Below are 11,925 nucleotides of genomic sequence, written 5' to 3'. Positions count from 1 at the left end.
GGCCCCGGGACTCTGTTTTCCTGGGCTCTCTACACCCCTTTGGTGAATCTTTGCAAGGCAGCCCCCCCACAATGGGCCTCTGGGGTTTAGGAAGCGCAGTCATGGGGTCCAAACGCTGCCACAGTGTGGAGCAAGAGTCAGCGTCTGCTTGAACCCCCTCCCAGTGGCAATCAGCGAGCCATTCCCACGCAGTTCTATGAGCTGCTGCATCAAGTGCCCCAGCCCCCACCAGGCTGTCCCCACGTGTCCCTTCTGCCCAACCGGGTGTCTGTCTGCTGGTATGTAGTGCAGGCTGGGCCAGTGCGCACTCTGCCTGGCCCTCTCCTGGGATCACCTTCAGCACAAGAAGTCACAGGGGCCAGGGGCCTGGCTGCTCCGCCCCTGGCCAGGTTCTGGAGCTGTGTCCACTCTCAGGGCTTATCACTGGGTCCAGTTCCTCCATGAGACAGAGGGATGGAATATAACAGCGCTCACCTCCCAGGGACTCGGGGAGAAGGAGGATCAGGCACTCAGCATCCGGCAGGCCAGGTCAGCACCTCAGTGGGTCAGGGGAGTTGGGCCGATCCCAGCACCGCTAGTCCTCCATGCCCTGTCCCCTGCCCAGGCCCCTCCTGTGGCCTGTGAGGTGCTGTTCCAGGCTCTGGTTCTGGGCTGTCTCTTAGGGACCAGGCAGGGCTGTGCCAGGGTCCTGGTCCTCTCCCCTCGCTCAGTCCCTGCAGGAGCAGGCGCGCTTCCCTTGCTCTGGAAGCGGGGTCCCTTCTGGCCCTCCCTGCTTGCAGTTCCAGCTCAGCTGCCTCCTTCTTTCCCTCCTGGAGTGGGGGTGGCCACCTGGGTGTTGAGGCAAGGTGGGTGGGCGCTCGCCCTGGCCATTAATTCATGCCCCCAGGAGCACTGGGCACACACACAGAGGGAGACCTCTAGGCAGGGCCACACAGCTCCAGGCTGGGAGTGTCTGTTGCCCAGCTGGCCTGTTCCATGGGTCACGATCCAAGGGCTTCTGGGGGTGGAGGTCTCTGGGACGCAAGGTGTCAGAGTGCAGGCAAAGTGTATCAGTGACCTCGCCCGAGGGTGGCTCCTGTCCACTCCCATGACCTACTGTGTGACCTTGGGGGCCCTATGGTGGGGGGGGTCTCAGTTTCTCCATTCACAAGTAAAAAGGTGATACAGGATCAGGGTAAAGCTCAAGGCTGTCTCAGGCATCCCAGGTCCCCGTGTGAGTGCCCAAGCCCACCCACAGCGGCACCTACCCTTTCAGAGGGGGTTCTGCTGTCTCCCCTGGACTCAGACCCAGTCCTTACTCCAGGCCTAGCAGCTCCCAGTGGAGCTCCTGTGGGGAGACAGAGGCAGCAAGGGTGCATGGGGTGCATAGCCCAGGCTCCCCTGCACCTCAGGGCCTGGAGCAGAGCAGCCCTCAGCTCCTGCCAAGGCTAGAGACCCAGAGAGGCCTGCGGCTCTGCAGCGACAGCCACTGTAATCCCTGCTGCCCTGACCAGTGCGGGGCACTGTGGGGGGCAGATGTCCAAGAATGAGAGCGTGGCAGGACCAGGGCTGGGACCCAGGGCCACTCGTGCTCCGGAGAGAAGGTGGCTGTGGGTGTCAGCCACAGAGTTGGGGAGCCTCATCCTGGGAGGAACCAGAGCTTCTTGCAGGCCTTGGCCACCCCCAGCATTAAGCTGGCTGTGTGACCCATGTCATTGAGCCCCTTGGGCCCACCCTGCCCTCTCCCCCCAAGCTTCCTGGTGGCTGTTTCTGGTCAGGCTGTCCTAGAGGGGGTGGCTGTCATCACAAGGTGGGAGGAGTGTCTTCTGGAACATTCCACCAGCCCCACCAACTAGACCTGTGGTGGGTGAGACAGGAAGTAGGGCTCTACTCATTAGGTGGGGGCTTCCTGCAGCTAAGGGCAAGAGACTCTGTGAGGGTTCCCACTGTGGACAGGGACTTTGGGCTCAGGGGCTCCCCGAAGTTGGAGGCTGGGCCTGTGGGAGGCAAGATTTGGACCTACTTCCACCTGGAGATCTGCTCCCTCTTGGGCCCCCTCTGGAGCTGGCAGAAGGCACTGATGATTTCAGGGTTCTGCACGTGCCGGGGACCTGGAGGAAGTGGGCCGGCTTCTCTCTAATCCGTGATTCCTCCAGCTTCATTTTCTCCCCTCTTCCCTGCAATTATTCCACCGTGGGTGGAAATAACCCCCGCAAGGAGGCCACCTCCCAGGAGAAAGCGCACCTGCAGCCCGGGAGCCCGCCCTGTCACAGGTCCTCAGCCACAGGGCTCTGTGACTTCCAGCCCCAACGGAGTCCAGCCTGGGCTGGGCATGTGGATATAGCAGTCACCTGTGTGTCACTGGGCCTCAGGGATAGTGGGCAGTGGGCAGTGACCAGGCCTGCCCCCCTCAGTACATGGAAACGGTGGTGACCTCTAGCTGGGCAGCATCACGGGGACAAAATGATGGCACAGTGTAGTGACCCAGCGGTACCTGCACACATCACTCTCATCCCAGGCCCCTGAAGTGTCAGTGCCCTTCACTGCTTTGGAAAGATGCCCCTGCAGGTGACACACAAAAACAGGACAGGGAAGACCATGGCCTCGCCCACTGCCCTGTTGGCTGGGCTTCCTTGTGTGTGCAGGATTGCTGACCATTATCCCTGGCCGTCACTTCTGGCCAGTTAAAAACGCAGCCCCAGCCCAACCTAAGCCCCGAGGAGGGGCTGCTGGTAGTGAGATTAAAGCCAGGGGCCCGAGAAGTTTGGGGCTGGGAGTTATTTATTTTGCTGTGTAGCAGTTAAGCTGCTTTCATGTTGTTTAGCTGCTAAACAAGGAACTCTGCTTTGGGGAAAATAATCATTATTTCCGTGTTACTCAGCTGGATTCCTTTTTTCTTTGGATCAAACTGGGGCAGGGCTCTGCCTCCGAGCTGTGCCCAGCCTGGCTCTTGTGTGGGAGTGGGCAGAGGTCATTACCTCTGCACCCAGCTGAGGGCCCAGCTGCTTGGTGGGGTGGCCCAAGGGAACAGATTAGTCCTGGCTCCTCCTGCTCTTGCGTCCCAGCAGAATCTACACGGCTGACCAGGTTCAGCTGTGCCGGACCTTCCCTGTTCCATCCAGGAAATTTGCAACATCCAGTGCCAAGGACTGCTGTTGGTGTCTCAGTGTTGGGGGACTGGTCACTTGCTTATCAGCACCCTGAGATGCTCAGCTCGCTCCTCTGTGGAGAACGGCCAGGAGGGATCTCGGATCAGAACAGCCACAGAGATTTTAACCTTCTGTCCCACAGCTGTTTCCCAGGTGTCCACGTGCCCAGCTATCTCCATCCTGGAGAGGTGGCATCGAGCAGGGACATGGGTGCCCTTTGGGAGCTCCCATTCAGTGGGAGAGTCGGGCAGCTACAGGGAATGGGCAGCACCTCTACCCACTCTGCCTTGGCCAGGCCTCTGAGCCTCCTCCCACCTGGCTGCTGCCCCTTCCCCACAGACCCCAGGCCTCAGAGGTTCTGAGCCCCTGGCATCTCCTGGTCCAGCTATGCCCACTCTGCAGGGCATCAGTCTGCACCCAGGTTGCTCCAGACCCTGCCCTGCACCAGGGGGCCCATGGTACAGTGTGACTCAGGGAGGAGAGAAAAGGCACTGTGGTGGGAGATGGGGCCGGCTGTGGCCAGGAGGTAGAGGCTTGGAGGACAGGTGGGTAGAGGCGGCAGCCGTGTGACTGGGGCGCTGGGGTGAGGAGGCCAGAGGTTGGGGCAGCTTCCCCTCCTGGCCAGGGAGCAGGCTAGGAAGGAACAAGGTCTGTGACCTCCCAGCTGCCCACCATTTGCCCCACACCCACCACCTACCCCGTGCTCACCTGCGATCCTCCCAAGCCCAGCCTTGCCCCGCTCTGCTGTACCCCTGAGCCTCCCCTGCCTCTGCCTTCCTCATGCCCAGACAAGGCCTTGGTCCTTCCTTGCTGAGTCCCCCTTCTGTCCACCTCCCACTCTAGGACACCCCCAGGACAGGAACCCAGGCACATAGGTGCACCCCAAGTTCCCAGCAATACTAGTCACCACTGCCCAAAGGTGGAGGCTCCCCCAGAGCACCCACGGATAGCAGGTATACAAATGTGACCTGAGCATGCGACGGAGCAGTCTTCAGCCCTAAAGAGGACGCAGTCCTCACTCAGGCCTTGAGGATGTCATGCTGATGGAAACCAGCTGGTCCCGAAATCCCACAAATGGTGTGGTCCCTGGAACATGCAGTGTCAGAACAGGCAAGGCCACAAACACGGGGGCAGAGTGGGCACAGGAAGAGCTGGCCAACGCCTGCAGGGGTGGGCGCCAGAACGCGGCCCCTCACCACTTCCGGATCACTTGGATGCCACCGTCCACACCAGGGAGGCAAAGTTGGGGACAGACAGACGGTGACCTCTTGGCCCAGGACAGGCCTACAAGGTCCTGGCAGGGAGCCCCACAGGTGACCCTGGCAGAAGTCGATCCCAGCTGGGCACCTGAGACACACTAGGGCCTGTCTGGGCACGGGAGTTGCTGAGATCGACTGTCCAGCAGGGCCTGGGCCTCGGCCAGGCCCAGCAGCCTTGATGAATTGGGAGGAAATATAATCCTCTGGAAAGCGATTTTCCTTTCTTTTTTTCTTTTCAAAGAAATTGAAGAAACCTGTGGTTTACAAATCTGCTGACCCAGCAGGAGGCTTAAATTGAACCAGCCGGTGTCAGGCAAGAGCTAGGCCAGGGGACAGGAAGGGCCTGTGGGCAGATTCCAGCCATGCTGGGGAGAAAATGGGTCACGGCATGGCTGTCTTGGGAGAGGGCAGCAGGTGTGTCGCGGGCGGCCCAGAGCAGGAGCCGTCCACTCCTTAGGGCCAGTTCTGTAGGCTGAGGGACAGAACCTTCTCTCCATGTCCACCTGGCCCAGCCAGAGCAGCCCTCATGCGCAGGGGCCCCGCTACTCTGGCCTACGCTGGACCAAGCCTCCGCCTGCTGTGGGCCTCAGTTTCTTCCTCCTGCTGCCGCAGGGGCCCCAGGCGCCCCAGGCTAGGTTTGAACATGATCCCAGGACCCAGGGGAGAGAGGGTGGCTAGGGCCTGCAGGGCTCATCCTGACCCCTGGGGCAGTGCTTCCGATGCTCATGAGCGCCCTGGGCCTTTGTTCCTCAACGATTGCAGCTCTGCACTCAAGTGGCCTCTTCCTGCCAAATCCGCTCAGCGCAGATGACCCCATGGGTATGGGACCCCAGCTGGCCTCCTCCCGGCATGCAGAGACCCTCCCTCACGCCGGAGCCCTGCCTGCCCCTCCTCAGGTTCTTCCCGGCTCCAGTACTTCGGCGTCCCCAGCTCCTTCTGCCCAGGGCTTCCTCATCCTCCAGGCAAGCCTTGGTCCTTCCTGACCAAGTTCCCCTTCTGTCCGGCCTCCCACTCTAGGACACCGCCGAAGAGCTGAAGACAGGACCCAGGTACGGCAACACCAGTCACATGGGGTGCCTGTCTCTCCAATGTGCAGCCCAGCTGGGCGGGAAGTCCCAGCTTCCGTCACCAGCATAGTGGGGCTCACTACACCGTAGCACAGGGTAGGACGGGTACGTGTCCTTGACTCTAGAATGCAAATGGCACTTGTCACAGAGGGCGTCCCTGGGGTGTGCCACCTGAGTCCTGGGGTTCCTCTGTGATTCTTAGCCTGCCAGGACCTGCAGGGAGCCAGGGGGCCTGTACCTCACGGTGTGGCAGTGAGGCTGCGGCCCAGTCTGCTAAGGGGACCTGGGCAGATGCATCCTTTAGGGGAGCAGGAGAGGAGCTGCTCCCCATGTAGAGGGGTCTCTGGCTGAGATGGAGGCAGTGTGCCCCCCAAGAGTAGGTGCTGGATGGGGCAGGCAGGCTATGTGCTCACACCTGGGACCTGGGGTGGGAGTTGGACCTCTGTGGGTGGGGTACAGATAGGCTTCTGGGTCCCATCCCAGGCCAGACCCCAGGAGAGTGAGTCACCTTCAAGGACGCAAGGACCCTCAGCCTTGCCCAAGGGTGCTAGCAGGTCCCCGAGGGGAAGAGATGGCTGAGGCACTCGGTTGCCTTGAGTTTTTATTCAGCCAAGTCTCTCATACCTGTGTTTTCTCTCTTCTAACTTATTTTCAGGACTGCCCACTCGCTCTGTGCTCTGGGGCTCACTGCACCCCTCCTCCTGGTGCTGGAGAAGGACCCTCGGTGGGTGAGACTTTCACTCAGCTAGCTGTGTGGCCTCGGGCCTGGGGCTACTTGCAACCCGCTCTCGTCAATTTTGAAACATGCACTCCATACTCTCTGGGTGAGTGGAGATCTGTGCAGCTTCCAGGTCCAGTCTGGGTTGGACTTCCGGCCCCTGGGTCCCACCAGGTCCCCAGAGCCAGAGGCAGCAGTCAGGCCCCAGCCTCTTTCCACGGAGCTGGCTTCTGGCAGCCAGCCTCACCGTGACTGGGTGCTGGAGGAAAGGATGAGATGATGTCCCAGGAGACAGCAGCCCTGGGGACCCTCTCTCTGCCAGCTCCAAGTGCTGGGTGCTGCTCCTGTGAGGAACCAGCCCGTGGCTATCAGCCCCTGCACAGAGGCAAGGCTGACGGTGTGTTCTGGTGAGAAAGAGGACGGAGCAGGGACGCTGCCTGTGTTCCGAGGTGTGGCCTTGGGGGACTGGATCAGGGCAGCTCTCCTTCCTCTGTGGCTCGCACTGCGGACGAATCCATGACTGTGTGTGACCTGGGCATGGGTCCTGGCTGAGACAAAGTCTTCATGGGTCTGTCACTTCCTGACCTCTTCCTGGCTTACTCTGCCAACCACGCCAGGTGCCAAGCAGCTCTGTTTGCACGTCCCTTTCTGTCACGATGATCCTCCGTGATACTCTGCCACCATGGTGATGACCATGGACTGAGCCCTCGGAGGCCAGAGCCAAAATAAACCGCTCCTCCTTTAACTGTGGGTGTGGAGTGTTGTGTCCCACAGGAAAAGCCTGCCTCACCCACCCACCTTGAATGCAGAGTGGTTATTTGGGTTATTTTGACTGAAACTTGAACTCCACTCTTTCCAGTTCATTGGCTTTGTTTAAAACAAAACAATAAAAAAGTTGCTTTCTGACTCAGAGGGAGAAACAGCAGCAAATGGATTTACAAGAGCTCAACAAAGCCCTGGGTTGGTCCTGGAAACCAGGAACACAGGCCCGGAAATCAGGAGCATATGTTCTGCTGGCACTGGGCTTACACTGAGCCTCACAGAAAGCCAGGGACGCGTGTATTCAGGCTGTGCCTGGGTCTGGGACTCACGTGGGCAGAACCAGCAGGACAGCAGGAGGCTGAGCAGCACTTCCTGCTACCTTCACTGCACCCAGTGAAATGGGGGACAGCTCAGGAGATCCAGGGCCTGTCGCGGGAGTGGAGGCCCGTGGCGATGCTGCCTCTGTTTCCAGTGACACTTGCGGTGTCCCCAGGGCTAGTGCAGTGGCTGTGTGCCCAGGGAGGACCCGTCAGGCTGTTTTCCAGCCGTGGACCCAGGGTGTCACGTGGGTGTCATCTTGGAATCCCATCCTGGTGGCAGCAGATCTCTATGGTGATGCAAGCTGTGCACAAATGTCCCACCTCCCATGTGGGCCCTGCTCGCTGCCCGGATACCTGTAGGCCTCTGTCCCTGGGTTCCCTGCTTTCTCAGCAAACACTGCCTCTGGGGACAAAAGGATGCTCCAGGATGCTGCTTGGTGGGGAGCCCCAGGGCACTTTGGTGGGGAGCTGGTGGGGCCAGGACAGTGGGGAGGGCACTGCCAGGCTGCTGTCCGTCAGCTTCGGCTTGGCCACTGAGCTGGTATAGGGCTGTGACCCCATCCACAGAGGTGAAGAGGGCGCTGTGCCCATGGGCAGGGCAGCTGTGGGTGGGTGCTGGCTGAGGACCTGGGGGCAGCACTGATCCTGTCCTGAGGCCTTGGGGAAACAACTTACACCACAACTTCCTACTTCTAGATGCCAGGCAGAGCTGGCACAGGTGTCTCAAGGCTGAAGTCCATTAAGGGATGCCACAGGCCCAGGTCCCTGCCCCTGCCAAGGACCCCAGTTGTCCTCCAGCAGGGTGGCCTCTCACCCTCCGCTGGACACTCTGGCTCTGGTTTGGTGATGGAAGTGGGGTCCAGAGCAAGAGGCTGTCTCAGTGCCCAGGCCCGGTAGACTCCATGTGGGACAGAAGTCACCTGGCCCAGAGAAGGACACCTGCCCGGGCCAGATCAGCAGTGTCCTGGGGGCTCAGTCTTCCTTTCCTCACCGCCCACTCCAGGCAGGGCTGTGGCTGCCACGCCCTCGCCCTGCCCTCCTCCCCCACCTTCTCCAGACCCTGTGAACCCCAGCAGACCTGCCCTACAAGCCCTCCCCAGTACCCCTGGGCTGCCAGCCCTTTCTCCAGCCCTGCTTCTCTCTCCAGCTGGCTCCTGTTTCCCAAGCTCTCACAGGCTCTCCAGAGTCCAGTGTGAGGGACTCAGTGCCAGGGACACTGCTAGGCTGAGTGTGATGGGCAGGCCCAGGGCTGGAGGAGCCTGGAGCCTGCTGAGTGTGGGAAGGAAGGAAGGAAGGGAAGGAGGAAGGGGGAGGGGTGGGAGGGCGAGGGGAGGGACCCCTGCGTGAGAAGAGAGCACAGGGTGCCCACTGTGAGCAGCTGGAGAGCTGGGGTGGGGATGATGTCTATCGAAAGGCTAAACATGCATGAAATCCCAGCGCTCTGGGAAGCTGAGGCAGGAGGACTGCACATTCAAGCCTGGCCTGGGCAACTTAGCAACATAGCAATAACTTGTCTCAAAGATAAAAAATAAGAAGGGCTGGGGAGCAGCTTAATGTGAAGGCCTTGGGTTCCGTCCCCAGTACAAGAAGAAGAGCGGTGACCCTTGCTGCTGAGCAGTGAGATACGGAGCGATTTCTGCTTTCTTCTTTCTGTCTTCCTGTAATGCCCACCGTTTTTTTCCCTTCCAGGTTTCTGAGCCATCACGCGGTCGAGCCGTTCCCTCACTGACTACAGCGAGCCCTGGGCCTCCTGAGCACCACCAGGGCTGGCTGGGGGCCACCACACTCCTTGCCCGTCTGGCTTCGCCCTGCCCCATCGGCAGGATGGGTCCTGGCACGCTCCATGCCACCATCCGGGGCTGCCTGCCGTTGACTGCATCTCTGGTCTCTCTCCTTTAAAGGAGTCCAATCAGCGTAGCTGCTTGGCATGAGGTTCCCTGGCTAATGTATGCCCCGCGCAGCCTGGCTCCAGGCACGGAAGATTCCAGATAGGCTTTTAACAATGCAGACCTCGGCTCACAGTGGCGCAGCTCATGGTGGCTGACCCTGGGCAGCAGCTGGTGTGTCCACCGCGGGTGGCAGGTGGAGCACTGCTCTGCTGTAAAGAAGGACAAACTCGAGTCCCTGCAGGGAACCGGGTGCGGCCTGAGACTGCCATGTTAAGGGAATTAAATGAGACACTCAAGCTTAAACATGCTGGCTTCTCTTATATGGGAAACTCATAAGTTAATCAAAGAGCAAAATAAGAGGCAGACAGTAGGAAAGAGGGAGACAAATGTTTTGCAAATGGGAAGGAGACCGAGACACGGGTGGGGAGCGGAGCTGTGTACACGCCAACTCCACGCAAGGAATGCAGCCGTCTTTCATCTAATTCAAATGTGTACTAAGAAGGAACAAGGCACAGAGCCTTTGCACATCCTAGCACTGGGGACTGAGCCCAGGGAGGCCGGGCCTTTTATACTGTTAGAATTTGAGACAGGGTTTCCCTAAGTCCCCAGGGGGCTCCTCCTGTCTCAGCCTCCTGTGTAACTGGAACTGCAGCTGTGAGCCACTGCGCCCAGCCAGGCAGTGAGAAAGTGAAGATGTGGAAGGAGAGCAAATCCATGGGTGAGGGAGTTCCTCTCCTACCGTGTAGTGTTAAGACACGAAACAAGTGTTTCCCTCAGGAGTCACACTTTCACTTGTGTGAACACAAAAATCAGTTTGCAGCTGAGTTAAAACAGGGTTATTTACCTGAAGAAATCAGTGCCTCCCTTAGCCAGTTTGTGCGCACGCATGTCACACACCCGGGTCGGTCCAGCCCCTCTCCCGCTCTCGCCTCGCCCCCCTGTTGTGAGGTACTGGCTCACAGGGAGTTAATCTGGCCACAGTGATTCAGGCATTTTCTTCCAGAGCCCTGGAAGTGCGAGATCTTGGTTCCAAGGCATAAAATTTCCATTCACAGTCCTGAGAGCTACAGGACCGTGGAGTCCATGTGCCGCCAGGAATCACCAGCTTTCCGTTTTGAAGTAAGTGCCAAGGTTTGCTCCCAGGGCGAACTGCAGCCACCTCCCACCCCACGGGGTGCATCCCAGGCTGCAGAGAGTGCCCATCCCACACACACTGTGCTGTATTCCCAAACCTAGGCACCCATGGTAAACTTCAGCTTCTAAATCAGTTGCAATGAGAGATGAACTCCCAATAAACAGAGCGCTAAGAACAACACACCAAAGCCAGACACGGTGTGCACACCTGGTCCCAGCACTTAGGAAGCTGAGGCAGGGGGACTGCCACCAACAGAGACTGGCCTAGGCTATGCAGTGAGTTCAAGGTCAGCCTGGACCACACAGTGAACCCTGTCTCAAAAACAAAATCAAGTCTGGGGTACAGCTCAACAGTGCAGCGCCTGCCTGGATGCACAAGACCGTGAGTTCAGTTTCAGGTACTCCACAAAACAAAGCGTGTGAACGGCCAGTGAGGCTCCTCTTATGCTTTGGCATCCTTAGTAAATAAATCAGCAGACTGGTGCCCAAGCTCTGTGACACCAGGCATCGTCTGTGACCAGAATGACATCTGACAGATAGGCTGTGGGTACTCCGGATGGGGCTGATTCCAGGGGCACTGAGCAGAAGAAAAGGAGGCTCCGTCACCCACCCAGAAGTCTGTGCTGTTTAACCTCGCCAGCCTGGACTTTCGCTTCAGTTTTTGGAGCCATGGGTAATGGAGCAGCAGAAGGGGAGTCCTCAGGCCGGAGCCCTGCATGCCTGCCTCCTCTCAGCCTGGCTAGCACTGGGGAGGAAGGCCGGGGTCGGTCCTCAGGAGGCCCCGCGGCCCCTGCTGCTCCTCGATGCCCCGTGCATCTGGCCCAGGCTCTAGGGGTTGTGGGGGATGGGAATGAGCAGAACTTGATGTTTATGGAGCCCCGAGAGGACAGACCCCAGGACGCAGCTCTACTGAGACTGCTTAGAGTATGTCACCGGGGTGTAGGGCCATAGGGTAGAGGAAGGAGGGATGAGGAGGAGGAGGAAGGGGGGAGGAGGGGAAGGACCATGTTGCTCCTGGTGATTTGCCAGGGAAAGGACCATGGATTATGGAGTGGAGGAGGTCTTTGGAAGAATCCTGGAGGCAAGAGATGGAGAGAGGGAGGGAGGAGAAGGCAGCACCCCTGGACTCTTCCCCATCTGGATGCATACCCAAGCTAGCTTTGTGAACTTCCAGGATGTCCTTCCTGCCCCTTGGCACCCAGACAAACAGGTCCCTAGCATTGGATCATGTCTACAGGGAGCAGCCTCCTGGGCATGGCCAGGTAACCAGCTCTGGCCAAGCCCTGCTGCATTTGAAGGGTAAGAGCTGGTACCAGTTTGCATCTGTCAGCTCTGGACACAGTGCTGCATAACAAATTGCCCCATGCAGTGACTTGCGACAGAAGTCCTTCCTCCTTTCTCCTGAGTTCTGGACTGTCATAGCCTGGAGCTGAGCCAGCTGAGTGTGGCTTGGGCTATGAGTCAAAGCAGCTCTTCTCCACGAGCCCCCAGGTTGTGCACAGTGGACCACCACTGCCTATCTGTCTCAGCCATGCTCCTGTTGCTGGAACACAATACCTGACACCCACAGTTTAAAGGAAGAGAAGTTCATCTTGGTTCATGGTTTCAGGGGGTTCAGTCTCTGGTTGTTTGGCTCCAAAGCAAGAGC

At 59.0% G+C, this 11,925-nt stretch overlaps 1 long non-coding RNA gene across 1 annotated transcript; it reads left to right on the top strand.

Annotated features, from left to right (window-relative positions):
• The first annotated feature begins 330 nt into the window (after positions 1-330).
• On the top strand, positions 331-9,427 carry LOC134471535 (uncharacterized). Its single transcript, XR_010040979.1, has 4 exons — positions 331-528; positions 5,150-5,436; positions 6,110-6,278; positions 8,944-9,427. It is a non-coding gene; the product is annotated as an uncharacterized LOC134471535 (long non-coding RNA).
• The last annotated feature ends 2,498 nt before the right edge of the window (positions 9,428-11,925 follow it).

Source organism: Cavia porcellus, unplaced genomic scaffold, assembly GCF_034190915.1.
Source record: "Cavia porcellus strain 051 isolate PalLab524CR breed Dunkin Hartley unplaced genomic scaffold, mCavPor4.1 scaffold_18, whole genome shotgun sequence".
Classification (NCBI taxonomy): domain Eukaryota; kingdom Metazoa; phylum Chordata; class Mammalia; order Rodentia; family Caviidae; genus Cavia; species Cavia porcellus.
This window is presented reverse-complemented; position numbering and strand designations above follow the sequence as displayed.